Genomic DNA, 14,407 nt, shown 5'->3' with positions numbered 1-14,407 from the left:
TTCCACATATCAATCCACACATCATTCCACACATCATTCCACACATCATTCCACACCTCATTCCACACATCATTCCCCACATCATTCAATACATCATTCCACATGTCATTCCAAACATCATTCCACACATCATTCCACACAGCATTCCACACAGCATTCCACACATCATTGCACACATCATTCCACACCTCATTCCACACGCCATTCCACACATCATTCCACACATCATTCCACACAGCATTCCAAACATCATTCCACACGTCATTCCACACGTCATTCCACACATCATTCCACACATCATTCCACACAGCATTCCAAATATCATTCCACACCTCATTCCACACCTCATTCCACACATCATTCCACACGTAATTCCACGCGTCATTCCACACAGCATTACACACATCATTCTTCACATCAATTCATACCTCATTCCACACCTCATTCCACACCTCATTCCACACATCATTCCACACATCATTCCATACATCATTCCACAAATCATTCCACACGTCATTTAAACACCTCATTCCACTCATCATTCCACGCATCATTCCACACCTCATTCCACAACTCATTCAACACATCATTCCACACATCATTCCACACATCATTCCACACATCATTCCACACATTATTCCAAACATCATTCCACACCTCATTCCACATATCATTCCACGCATCATTCCACACATCATTCCACACATCATTCCACACATCATTCCACATATCATTCCACATATCATTCCACACATCAGTCCATCCCTCATTCCACAGCTCATTCCAGACCTCATTCCACACCTAATTCCACACATCATTGCATACATCATTGCACATATCATTCCACACATCATTCCACACGCCATTCCACACCTCATTCCACGTATCATTCCACAACATTCAACACATAATTCCACACATCAATCCAAACTTCATTCCATTCCTCATTTCACACCTCCTTGAAAACCTCATTACACACATCATTCCACGCATCATTCCACACCCTATTCCACACCTCATTCCACAAATCTTTCCACAACATTCAACACATCATTCCACACATCAATCCACACCTCATTCCATCCCTCATTCCACACGTCATTGAACAACTCATTCCACACATCATGCCACACATCATGCCACACACCATTCCACACATCAGTCCATCACTTATTCCACACGTCATTGAACAACTCATTCCACACATCATTCCACACATCATTTCAAATATCATTCCACACATCATGCCACACATCATTCCACACATCAGTCCATACCTCATTCCAAACCACATTCCACACCTCATTCCACACCTCATTCCACACATCATTCCACACATCATTCCACACATCATTCCACACATCATTCCAATTTTCATTCTACATCACATTCCACATAACATTCCACGCATCATTCCACACATCATTCCAAACATCATTCCACACATCATTCCATATATCATTCCAAATGTCATTCGACACATCATTCCACACATCTTTCCACACTTCATTCCACACATCATTCCTCACCTCATTCCACACATCATTCAATACATCATTCCACATATCATTCCACACATCATTCGACAAATCATTCCACACAACATTCCACACATCATTGCACACATCATTCCACACCTCATTCAACACATCATTCAAAACATCATTCCACACAACATTCCAAATATCATCCACTCCTCATTCCACATATCATTCCACGCATCTTTCCAAATCTCATTCCACACAGCATTTCACACATCAGTCCAAATATCATTCCACACCTCATTCCACATATCATTCCACACATCATTCCACACCTCATTCCACACCTCATTCCACACCTCATTCCACACCTCATTCCACACATCATTCCACATATCATTCCACAACATTCCACACTTCATTCCACACATCAGTCCATACCTCCTTCTTCACCTCATTCCACACATCATTGCACACATCATTCCAACATCATTCCACATATCATTTACACATCATTCCACACCTCATTCCACACATCATTCCATAACATTCCACACATCATTCCACACATCATTCCACACATCATTCCAATTTTCATTCTACATCACATTCCACATAACATTCCACGCATCATTCCACACATCATTCCAAACATCATTCTACACATCATTCCACACATCTTTCCACACTTCATTCCACACATCATTCCTCACCTCATTCGACACATCATTCAATACATCATTCCACATATCATTCCACACATCATTCCACAAATCATTCCACACAACATTCCACACATCATTGCACACATCATTCCACACCTCATTCAACACATCATTCAAAACATCATTCCACACAACATTCCAAATATCATCCACTCCTCATTCCACATATCATTCCACGCATCTTTCCAAATCTCATTCCACACAGCATTTCACACATCAGTCCAAATATCATTACACACCTCATTCCACATATCATTCCACACATCATTCCACACCTCATTCCACACCTCATTCCACACCTCATTCCACACCTCATTCCACACATCATTCCACACATCATTCCACAACATTCCACACTTCATTCCACACATCAGTCCATACCTCATTCTTCACCTCATTCCACACATCATTCCACACATCATTCCAACATCATTCCATAACATTCCACATATCATTACACACATCATTCCACACATCCTTGACACATCATTCCATACCTCATTGCAAACATCATTCCACACATCATTCCACACATCATTCCACACATTATTCCACACCTCATTCCACATATCATTCCACGCATCATTCCACATCTAATTCCAAACATCATTCCACACATCATTCCGCACGTCATTCCATACATCATTCCACACATCATTCCACACAGCATTCCACACATCATTCCACACAGCATTCCACACATCATTGCACACAACATTCCACACATCATTCCACACATCATTCCACACATCATTTCACACCTTATTGCACACATCATTCCACAAAATTTCACACATCATTCCACATATCAATCCACACATCATTCCACACATCATTCCACACATCATTCCACACCTCATTCCACACATCATTCCACACAGCATTCCACACATCATTCCACACAACATTCCAAATATCATCCAATCCTCCTTCCTCATATCATTCCACGCATCATTCCACATCTCATTCCACACATCATTCCACACATCATTCCACACCTCATTCCACACGTCATTCCACACATCATTCCACACATCATTCCACACAGTATTCCAAATATCATTCCACACCTCATTCTACACAGCATTACACACATCATTCTTCACATCAATTCACACCTCATTCCACACCTCATTCCACACCTCATTCCACACATCATTCCACACATCATTGCACACATCTTTCCAAACATCATTCCATACATCATTCCATAATCATTCCACACGTCATTTAAACACCTCATTCCACTCATCATTCCACGCATCATTCCACACCTCATTCCACAACTCATTCAACACATCATTCCACACATCATTCCACACATCATTCCACACATCATTCCACACATTATTCCAAACATCATTCCACACCTCATTCCACATATCATTCCACGCATCATTCCACACTTCATTGCACACATCATTCCAAACATCATTCCATACATCATTCCATAATCATTCCATACGTCATTTAAACACCTCATTCCACTCATCATTCCACGCATCATTCCACACCTCATTCCACAACTCATTTAACACATTATTCCACACATCATTCCACACAACATTCCAAATATCATCCACTCCTCACTCCACATATCATTCCACGCATCATTCCAAATCTCATTCCACACAGCATTTCACACATCAGTCCACACCTCATTCCACACCTCATTCCACACCTCATTCCACACCTCATTCCACACATCATTCCACACATCATTCCACAACATTCCACACTTCATTCCACACATCAGTCCATACCTCATTCTTCACCTCATTCCACACATCATTCCACACATCATTCCAACATCATTCCATAACATTCCACATATCATTACACACATCATTCCACACATCATTGACACATCATTGCATACCTCATTCCACACCTCATTCCACATATCATTCCACGCATCATTCCACATCTAATTCCAAACATCATTCCACACATCATTCCGCACGTCATTCCATACATCATTCCACACATCATTCCACACCGCATTCCACACATCATTCCACACAGCATTCCACACATCATTGCACACAACATTCCACACATCATTCCACACATCATTCCACACATCATTTCACACCTTATTGCACACATCATTCCACAACATTTCACACATCATTCCACATATCAATCCACACATCATTCCACACATCATTCCACACATCATTCCACACCTCATTCCACACATCATTCCACACAGCATTCCACACATCATTCCACACAACATTCCAAATATCATCCAATCCTCCTTCCTCATATCATTCCACGCATCATTCCACATCTCATTCCACACATCATTCCACACATCATTCCACACCTCATTCCACACGTCATTCCACACATCATTCCACACATCATTCCACACAGTATTCCAAATATCATTCCACACCTCATTCCACACAGCATTCCACACATCATTGCACACAACATTCCACACATCATTCCACACATCATTCCACACATCATTTCACACCTTATTGCACACATCATTCCACAACATTTCACACATCATTCCACATATCAATCCACACATCATTCCACACATCATTCCACACATCATTCCACACCTCATTCCACACATCATTCCACACAGCATTCCACACATCATTCCACACAACATTCCAAATATCATCCAATCCTCCTTCCTCATATCATTCCACGCATCATTCCACATCTCATTCTTCACATCAATTCACACCTCATTCCACAACTCATTCAACACATCATTCCACACATCATTCCACACATCATTCCACACATCATTCCACACATTATTCCAAACATCATTCCACACCTAATTCCACATATCATTCCACGCATCATTCCACACTTCATTGCACACATCATTCCAAACATCATTCCATACATCATTCCATAATCATTCCATACGTCATTTAAACACCTCATTCCACTCATCATTCCACGCATCATTCCACACCTCATTCCACAACTCATTTAACACATTATTCCACACATCATTCCACACAACATTCCAAATATCATCCACTCCTCACTCCACATATCATTCCACGCATCATTCCAAATCTCATTCCACACAGCATTTCACACATCAGTCCACACATCATTCCACACCTCATTCCACATCTCATTCCGCACATCATTCCACACCTCATTCCACACCTCATTCCACACCTCATTCCACACCTCATTCCACACCTCATTCCACACATATTTCCACACATCATTCCACAACATTCCACACTTCATTCCACACATCAGTCCATACCTCATTCTTCAGCTCATTCCACAAATCATTCCACACATCATTCCACACGTCATTCCATACATCATTCCACACATCATTCCACACAGCATTCCACACATCATTCCACACAGCATTCCACACAGCATTCCACACTGCATTCCACACATCATTGCACACATCAGTCCACACCTCATTCCACACCTCATTCCACACATCATTCCACACAGCATTCCACACATCATTCCACACAACATTCCAAATATCATCCAATCCTCATTCCTCATATCATTCCACGCATCATTCCACATCTCATTCCACACATAATTCCACACATCATTCCACACCTCATTCCACACGTCATTCCACACATCATTCCACACATCATTCCACACAGCTTTCCAAATATCATTCCACACCTCATTCCACACCTCATTCCACACATCATTGCATACATCATTGCACATATCATTCCACACATCATTCCACACGCCATTCTACACCTCATTCCACGTATCATTAAACAAAATTCAAAACATAATTCCACACATCAATCCAAACTTCATTCCATCCCTCATTCCACACCTCCTTGAAAACCTCATTACACACATCATTCCACACATCATTCCACACCACATTCCACACCTCATTCCACAAATCATGCCACAACATTCAACACATCATTCCACACATCAATCCACACGTCATTCCATCCCTCATTCCACACGTCATTGAACAACTCATTCCACACATCATGACACACATCATGCCACACGTCATTCCACACATCATTCCACATATCATTCCACACATCATTGAACAACTCATTCCACACATCAGTCCATACCTCATTCCAAACCTCATTGCACACCTCATTCCACACCTCATTCCACACATCATTCCACACATCATTCCACACATCATTCCACACATCATTCCATATTTCATTCTACATCACATTCCACATAACATTCCACGCATCATTCCACACATCATTCCAAACATCATTCGACACATCATTCCACACATCTTTCCACACTTCATTCCACACATCATTCCTCACCTCATTCCACACATCATTCAATACATCATTCCACATATCATTCCACACTTCATTCCACAAATCATTCCACACAACATTCCACACATCATTGCACACATCATTCCACACCTAATTCAACACATCATTCAAAACATCATTCCACACAACATTCCAAATATCATCCACTCCTCATTCCACATATCATTCCACGCATCTTTCCAAATCTCATTCCACACAGCATTTCACACATCAGTCCAAATATCATTCCACACCTCATTCCACATATCATTCCACACATCATTCCACACCTCATTCCACACCTCATTCCACACCTCATTCCACACCTCATTCCACACATCATTCCACAACATTCCACACTTCATTCCACACATCAGTCCATACCTCATTCTTCACCTCATTCCACACATCATTCCACACATCATTCCAACATCATTCCACATATCATTTTCACATCATTCCACACGTCATTCCACACATCGTTCCATAACATTCCACATATCATTACACACATCATTCCATATCTCATTGCAAACTCCATTCCACACATCATTCCACACATCATTCCACACATTATTCCACACCTCATTCCATACATCATTTAACACATCATTCCACACATCATTGACACATCATTGCATACCTCATTCCACACCTCATTCCACATATCATTCCACGCATCATTCCACATCTAATTCCAAACATCATTCCACACATCATTCCGCACGTCATTCCATACATTATTCCACACATCATTCCACACAGCATTCCACACATCATTCCACACAGCATTCCACACATCATTGCACACAACATTCCACACATAATTCCACACATCATTGACACATCATTGCAGACCTCATTCCACACATCATTCCATAACATTCCACTCAACATTCCACACATTATTCCACACATCATTGAGACATCATTCCACACATCATTCCACACATCATTCCACACATCATTTCACACCTTATTGCACACATCATTCCACAACATTTCACACATCATTCCACATATCAATCCACACATCATTCCACACATCATTCCACACATCATTCCACACCTCATTCCACACATCATTCCCCACATCATTCAATACATCATTCCACATGTCATTCCAAACATCATTCCACACATCATTCCACACAGCATTCCACACAGCATTCCACACATCATTGCACACATCATTCCACACCTCATTCCACACGCCATTCCACACATCATTCCACACATCATTCCACACAGCATTCCAAACATCATTCCACACGTCATTCCACACGTCATTCCACACATCATTCCACACATCATTCCACACAGCATTCCAAATATCATTCCACACCTCATTCCACACCTCATTCCACACATCATTCCACACGTAATTCCACGCGTCATTCCACACAGCATTACACACATCATTCTTCACATCAATTCATACCTCATTCCACACCTCATTCCACACCTCATTCCACACATCATTCCACACATCATTCCATACATCATTCCACAAATCATTCCACACGTCATTTAAACACCTCATTCCACTCATCATTCCACGCATCATTCCACACCTCATTCCACAACTCATTCAACACATCATTCCAGACATCATTCCACACATCATTCCACACATCATTCCACACATTATTCCAAACATCATTCCACACCTCATTCCACATATCATTCCACGCATCATTCCACACATCATTCCACACATCATTCCACACATCATTCCACATATCATTCCACATATCATTCCACACATCAGTCCATCCCTCATTCCACAGCTCATTCCAGACCTCATTCCACACCTCATTCCACACATCATTGCATACATCATTGCACATATCATTCCACACATCATTCCACACGCCATTCCACACCTCATTCCACGTATCATTCCACAACATTCAACACATAATTCCACACATCAATCCAAACTTCATTCCATTCCTCATTTCACACCTCCTTGAAAACCTCATTACACACATCATTCCACGCATCATTCCACACCCTATTCCACACCTCATTCCACAAATCTTTCCACAACATTCAACACATCATTCCACACATCAATCCACACCTCATTCCATCCCTCATTCCACACGTCATTGAACAACTCATTCCACACATCATGCCACACCTCATGCCACACACCATTCCACACATCAGTCCATCACTTATTCCACACGTCATTGAACAACTCATTCCACACATCATTCCACACATCATTTCAAATATCATTCCACACATCATGCCACACATCATTCCACACATCAGTCCATACCTCATTCCAAACCACATTCCACACCTCATTCCACACCTCATTCCACACATCATTCCACACATCATTCCACACATCATTCCACACATCATTCCAATTTTCATTCTACATCACATTCCACATAACATTCCACGCATCATTCCACACATCATTCCAAACATCATTCCACACATCATTCCATATATCATTCCAAATGTCATTCGACACATCATTCCACACATCTTTCCACACTTCATTCCACACATCATTCCTCACCTCATTGCACACATCATTCAATACATCATTCCACATATCATTCCACACATCATTCGACAAATCATTCCACACATCATTCCACACCTCATTCAACACATCATTCAAAACATCATTCCACACAACATTCCAAATATCATCCACTCCTCATTCCACATATCATTCCACGCATCTTTCCAAATCTCATTCCACACCTCATTCCACACCTCATTCCACACCTCATTCCACACATCATTCCACACATCATTCCACAACATTCCACACTTCATTCCACACATCAGTCCATACCTCCTTCTTCACCTCATTCCACACATCATTGCACACATCATTCCAACATCATTCCACATATCATTTACACATCATTCCACACCTCATTCCACACATCATTCCATAACATTCCACACATCATTCCACGCATCATTCCACACATCATTCCAATTTTCATTCTACATCACATTCCACATAACATTCCACGCATCATTCCACACATCATTCCAAACATCATTCTACACATCATTCCACACATCTTTCCACACTTCATTCCACACATCATTCCTCACCTCATTCCACATATCATTCAATACATCATTCCACATATCATTCCACACATCATTCCACAAATCATTCCACACAACATTCCACACATCATTGCACACATCATTCCACACCTCATTCAACACATCATTCAAAACATCATTCCACACAACATTCCAAATATCATCCACTCCTCATTCCACATATCATTCCACGCATCTTTCCAAATCTCATTCCACACAGCATTTCACACATCAGTCCAAATATCATTACACACCTCATTCCACATATCATTCCACACATCATTCCACACCTCATTCCACACCTCATTCCACACCTCATTCCACACCTCATTCCACACATCATTCCACACATCATTCCACAACATTCCACACTTCATTCCACACATCAGTCCATACCTCATTCTTCACCTCATTCCACACATCATTCCACACATCATTCCAACATCATTCCATAACATTCCACATATCATTACACACATCATTCCACACATCCTTGACACATCATTCCATACCTCATTGCAAACATCATTCCACACATCATTCCACACATCATTCCACACATTATTCCACACCTCATTCCATACATCATTTAACACATCATTCCACACATCATTGACACATCATTGCATACCTCATTCCACACCTCATTCCACATATCATTCCACGCATCATTCCACATCTAATTCCAAACATCATTCCACACATCATTCCGCACGTCATTCCATACATCATTCCACACATCATTCCACACAGCATTCCACACATCATTCCACACAGCATTCCACACATCATTGCACACAACATTCCACACATCATTCCACACATCATTCCACACATCATTTCACACCTTATTGCACACATCATTCCACAACATTTCACACATCATTCCACATATCAATCCACACCTCATTCCACACATCATTCCACACATCATTCCACACCTCATTCCACACATCATTCCCCACATCATTCAATACATCATTCCACTTGTCATTCCAAACATCATTCCACACATCATTCCACACAGCATTCCACACAGCATTCCACACATCATTGCACACATCATTCCACACCTCATTCCACACGTCATTCCACACATCATTCCACACATCATTCCACACAGCATTCCAAACATCATTCCACACCTCATTCCACACGTCATTCCACACATCATTCCACACATCATTCCACACAGCATTCTAAATATCATTCCACACCTCATTCCACACCTCATTCCACACATCATTCCACACGTAATTCCACGCGTCATTCCACACAGCATTACACACATCATTCTTCACATCAATTCATACCTCATTCCACACCTCATTCCACACCTCATTCCACACATCATTCCACACATCATTGCACACATCATTCCAAACATCATTCCATACATCATTCCACACCTCATTCCACAACTCATTCAACACATCATTCCACACACCATTCCACACATCATTCCACACATAATTCCACACATTATTCCAAACATCATTCCACACCTCATTCCACATATCATTCCACGCATCATTCCACACATCATTCCACACATCATTCCACACATCATTCCACATATCATTCCACATATCATTCCACACATCAGTCCATCCCTCATTCCACAGCTCATTCCAGACCTCATTCCACACCTCATTCCACACATCATTGCATACATCATTGCACATATCATTCCACACATCATTCCACACGCCATTCCACACCTCATTCCACGGATCATTCCACAACATTCAACACATAATTCCACACATCAATCCAAACTTCATTCCATTCCTCATTTCACACCTCCTTGAAAACCTCATTACACACATCATTCCACGCATCATTCCACACCCCATTCCACACCTCATTCCACAAATCTTTCCACAACATTCAACACATCATTCCACACATCAATCCACACATCATTCCATCCCTCATTCCACACGTCATTGAACAACTCATTCCACACATCATGCCACACATCATGCCACACACCATTCCACACATCAGTCCATCACTTATTCCACACGTCATTGAACAACTCATTCCACACATCATTCCACACATCATTCCACATATCATTCCACACATCATGCCACACATCATTCCACACATCAGTCCATACCTCATTCCAAACCACATTCCACACCTCATTCCACACCTCATTCCACACATCATTCCACACATCATTCCACACATCATTCCACACATCTTTCCAATTTTCATTCTACATCACATTCCACATAACATTCCACGCATCATTCCACACATCATTCCAAACATCATTCCACACATCATTCCATATATCATTCCAAATGTCATTCGACACATCATTCCACACATCTTTCCACACTTCATTCCACACATCATTCCTCACCTCATTCCACACATCATTCAATACATCATTCCATATATCATTCCACACATCATTCCACAAATCATTCCGCACAACATTCCACACATCATTGCACACATCATTCCACACCTCATTCAACACATCATTCAAAACATCATTCCACACAACATTCCAAATATCATCCACTCCTCATTCCACATATCATTCCACGCATCTTTCCAAATCTCATTCCACACAGCATTTCACACATCAGTCCAAATATCATTCCACACCTCATTCCACATATCATTCCACACATCATTCCACACCTCATTCCACACCTCATTCCACACCTCATTCCACACCTCATTCCACACATCATTCCACGCATCATTCCACAACATTCCACACTTCATTCCACACATCAGTCCATACCTCCTTCTTCACCTCATTCCACACATCATTCCACACATCATTCCAACATCATTCCACATATCATTTACACATCAGTCCACACCTCATTCCACACATCATTCCATAACATTCCACACATCATTACACACATCATTCCACACATCATTGACACATCATTCCATACCTCATTCCAAACATCATTCCACACATCATTCCACACATCATTCCACACATTATTCCACACCTCATTCCATACATCATTTAACACATCATTCCACACATCATTGACACATCATTGCATACCTCATTCCACACCTCATTCCACATATCATTCCACGCATCATTCCACATCTAAATCCAAACATCATTCCACACATCATTCCGCACGTCATTCCATACATCATTCCACACATCATTCCACACAGCATTCCACACATCATTCCACACAGCATTCCACACATCATTGCACACAACATTCCACACATCATTCCACACATCATTCCACACATCATTCCACACAACATTCCACGCATCATAGCACACACCATTCCACACATCATTCCACACCTCATTCCACATCTCATTGCACACGTCATTCCACATATCATTCCACGCATCATTCCACACATCATTCCACACATCATTCCACACCTCATTTCACACCTCATTGCACACATCATTCCACAACATTTCACACGTCATTCCACACATCAATCCACACATCATTCCACACATCATTCCACACATCATTCCACACCTCATTCCACACATCATTCCACACATCATTCAACACATCATTCCACACATCATTCCACACAGCATTCCAAATATCATTCCACACAGCATTCCACACCTCATTCCACACATCATTCCACACGTAATTCCACGCGTCATTCCACACAGCATTACACACATCATTCTTCACATCAATTCATACTTCATTCCACACCTCATTCCACACCTCATTCCACACATCATTCCACACATCATTGCACACATCATTCCAAACATCATTCCATATATCATTCCACAAATCATTCCACACGTCATTTAAACACCTCATTCCACTCATCATTCCACGCATCATTCCACACCTCATTCCACAACTCATTCAACACATCATTCCACACATCATTCCACACATCATTCCACACATCATTCCACACATTATTCCAAACATCATTCCACAACTCATTCCACATATCATTCCACGCATCATTCCACACATCATTCCACACATCATTCCACACATCATTCCACGTATCATTCCACATATCATTCCACACATCAGTCCATCCCTCATTCCACAGCTCATTCCAGACCTCATTCCACACCTCATTCCACACATCATTGCATACATCATTGCACATATCATTCCACACATCATTCCACACGCCATTCCACACCTCATTCCACGTATCATTCCACAACATTCAACACATAATTCCACACATCAATCCAAACTTCATTCCATTCCTCATTTCACACCTCCGTGAAAACCTCATTACACACATTATTCCACGCATCATTCCACACCCCATTCCACACCTCATTCAACAAATCTTTCCACAACATTCAACACATCATTCCACACATCAATCCACACATCATTCCATCCCTCATTCCACACGTCATTGAACAACTCATTCCACACATCATTCCACACATCATTCCACACAACATTCCACACATCATTGCACACATCATTCCACACCTCATTCAACACATCATTCAAAACATCATTCCACACAACATTCCAAATATCATCCACTCCTCATTCCACATATCATTCCACGCATCTTTCCAAATCTCATTCCACACAGCATTTCACACATCAGTCCAAATATCATTACACACCTCATTCCACATATCATTCCACACATCATTCCACACCTCATTCCACACCTCATTCCACACCTCATTCCACACATCATTCCACACATCATTCCACAACATTCCACACTTCATTCCACACATCAGTCCATACCTCATTCTTCACCTCATTCCACACATCATTCCACACATCATTCCAACATCATTCCATAACATTCCACATAT

Source organism: Pristiophorus japonicus, chromosome 29 (assembly GCF_044704955.1).
Source record: "Pristiophorus japonicus isolate sPriJap1 chromosome 29, sPriJap1.hap1, whole genome shotgun sequence".
Lineage (NCBI taxonomy): Eukaryota > Metazoa > Chordata > Chondrichthyes > Pristiophoridae > Pristiophorus > Pristiophorus japonicus.
This window is presented reverse-complemented; position numbering follows the sequence as displayed.